Raw genomic sequence first — 3,501 nt, 5'->3', positions numbered from 1 at the left:
ATATATATATATATATATATATATATATATATATATATATTGGGAGTACAAATAAGTCTTCGCCGTTTGACAAAAGATGGCCCCATTAGTAAGTTATGGTTGAAACTGTTAGATGTAAAACGTCTTAAAGTGTATATCAGTTGGACACGGGGCAATTGGACACAGTCCAATCACAAGTCGCTGTTCCAAGGGACCCTACAAATGTCTCTAATCACACGGTGCTGTGATTGGCTGTGTCCAAATGCACCGTGTCCAAGTGAACCGCTCCCTGGACATCTGGCAACACTATAACCTTGAAATATTAGCGATTTTGTAGCTGTAGATGTGATCAGCATCACATAATTTTTTCGTGCGAAAATGTCGAGTTTTGAGCCAAATAAACATCATTTGCGGGAACTTTTGATTTACCTTTTTAATTTGAAGAAATCTGCAGTTGAGGCGCATCGATTGCTTGTAGAAGCATATGGTGAGGTTGCTTTAAGTGAGAGAAGTTGTCGTGAGTAGTTTCATAAGTTTAAGAACGGTGAATTTGACGTCGAAGACAAAGAACGTAGCGAAAGGCCGAAAGTGTACGAAGACGCGGAATTGGAAGCATTATTGGAGAAAGATTCGTGCCAAACGCAAGAAGAACTTGCACTTACATTAGGAATGACGCAACAAGCAATTTCACATCGTTTGAAATCGTTGGGAATGATTCAAAAGCAAAGAAATTGGGTTCCATATGAATTGAAGCCGAGAAACGTTGAACGCCGATTTTGCACATGTGAAATGCTGCTTGCCAGGCATAAACGAAAGGGTTTTTTGCATCGTATAGTCACTGGTGATGAAAAATGGATCCACTAAGATAACCCAAAGAAGAGGAAATTATGGGAACCACGTGGTTATGCTCCAACATCGACAGCCAAGCCGAATATTCATGGAAAAAATTCATGTTGTGTATTTGGTGGGATCAGCTTTGGTGTCGTGTATTATGAGTTGCTCAAACCGAACGAAACCATTACTGGGGCTCTCTACCGAACACAATTAATGAGATTGAGCCGAGCACTCAAGGAAAAACACGTCCATTACTACTCCAGACACGACAAAATTATTCTCCTGCATGATAAGGCTCGTCCACATGTTGCGGTCAAAACCTACTTGGAAACACTCAATTGGGAAGTTACCCCACCCGCCGTATTCACCAGACATTGCTCCCTCTGACTATCACTTGTTTCGATCGATGATGCACGGCCTGTCTGAGCAGCACTTTACATCATATGAAGATATTAAAAATTGAGTTGATTCGTGGATAGCCTTAAAAGATGAAGCGTTCTTCCGACGCGGTATCCGTATGTTGCTAGAAAGATGGGAAAAAGTAGTGGCTAGCGATGGAGAATACTTTGAATAAAACATAAGGTACCGTTCTTTCACAATAAATGCCCAATTTTTTATAAAAAACGGCGGAGACTTATTTGTACTCCCAATATATATATATATATATGATATGATATATATATGATATATAAGTAACATATATTAACATGTATGGATAAAGGACCCCGCACTAAACCACGTGATTTTGGGCCCCGGTGAAAATGGCTGAATTTTTAATATGTTGTATTTTTTGAGTCACTGAACAAATATTTCCTCAGGCAAAATGTCAAAAAATGGACAGTTTCAGCGTTTCAACCCTTAGAAGCTTGAGGTCAGACCAGCAAAAATATCACTTTCGGATCAATGCGATTACTGTTATATGGGAACAATATGAATTTTTGGTGAACAAAATAATTAAAAAGTAATTTGTTTATGATAGTATTGTTTAAACAATTTGAAAACGCCATTGTTTACAGGAACGATTCGGGGTGCTTTTTGTACGTGAGTCCCCTTGCCTCTCACGATTCGGGGTGCTTTCTGTACGTGAGTCCCCTTGCCTCTCACGATTTGGGGTGCTTTCTGTACTTGAGTCCCCTTGCCTCTCACAATTCGGGGTGCTTTCTGTATGTGAGTCCCCTTGCCTCTCACGACTTATTAATCGCGCTCATCTATTCACCTAGTTCCATAGCATCATTTGGATTGATAGGCTGCGCTCTATGAGCTGCATCTAAAATGTTATTTAGTAGAGACGTAGCAGGATATGAAACATTTGGTTCATGACGTGCGTATCCAAGAAACCATAATACACTAGCAACATGAGCACACGAGCCAATACTCCTAGCACCTGTTTTACAGGTACAGTAGTATCCATGAATAATATTGTTATGAATATCATTATTGTGTTCATTCTCTTCAATGCTGTCGTATGCTATCCATAATTGATATTTTGCAGCATTGCGAAATCTAGAATATAGTCTGACTCTTATAAAACCAGGTTCGTCAATGAGTTCATCTAACTGAAACTCTTCTTGTTCGTCTCGTTGAATCTTATCCTGTATGTAAGAAGGCGCCAAGTGAACTTGATATACACCTACCGTTAGGTCTCGCAAATAATCTAAGGTAAGACGAGGAAAGTTAGGCACGTGATGTTGGTTAAGTTTTTTCCATCGTCCATTTCTGTTACGAAGATTGTCCGCTTCCACTCGCGCTTGCACAATATTAACAGTTTGTGATTTCTCTAACATTTCTCTCGCTAGTTGCGCATTGGCCCCTTCCATATGGATGGGAGGGTGATATCTGTTTATTATCGCTCCAGCAATTCGATAAAAGTCACCAAGATTGTATATATGCGGTACATTAATTATTTGAGCGAAGAATTTAAACATAGACTTTATGTGACCGTTTCTTGCTTCAACTATCCATCTTGTTTTTGTGATTAAACGCGATTCATTTGCTTGTTCTGTTGATAGTTGACTCTGCCCCCGTTGAAGAAGAGCTGGCATTTTATTATGAATGCCTACGCGTTCAAGCCATGGCGTAGCATCGCGATATCCTCGGTCTAATATAAAAAGATCCCTATCTTGAAACCATTCTCTCATAGAATCAACATCCCTTTCGTATTCATTGCACAGCATTGCAGCATCGTTATTTCGGGAGTCCGAAAAGTAGGGACCTTGAATTGCAAGGATATATCCATCTGGAGCAACAACCAAAGCAGGTTTTACTAAGTGTCGGCCTTTGTGAACGCAATAAGATTGCCGTAAAACTCGAAAGTTACTACTCTTAGGGATATACGAATATGTACCATCGATGTAAGCGATAGCTCTAGGCACATTCGGCTCTGGATTATACAGTGCGTTAGCAAATTCCGTAACGTGCCTAGCTATGTAGTCTTCTCTTGTAATAGCCTGAAATCTAATATTGCTAGGTACAAATCGTTGCATTAAAGATTGTCTGACTATACTTATGGCCAGACTTACAGTCTGTCTACTCGAATAATTGAATATTACCTTCAGAAATTCGTCTGATAGCCCTTGTCGTAACTTGCACAAAAAGGTCAACAAATCTCTCTTAGTTACATATCTGTGACCTCCAGTTTGAGCTACTCGATCGCAAAATGTAAACAACTCGCAAAATTGTTCCTTTGTT

This window comes from Odontomachus brunneus, unplaced genomic scaffold (genome assembly GCF_010583005.1).
Source record: "Odontomachus brunneus isolate Ranch 3 - 2012 unplaced genomic scaffold, Obru_v1 Obru_scaffold_202, whole genome shotgun sequence".
In the NCBI taxonomy this organism is placed as follows: domain Eukaryota; kingdom Metazoa; phylum Arthropoda; class Insecta; order Hymenoptera; family Formicidae; genus Odontomachus; species Odontomachus brunneus.
Note: the sequence above shows the minus strand (reverse complement) of the source record.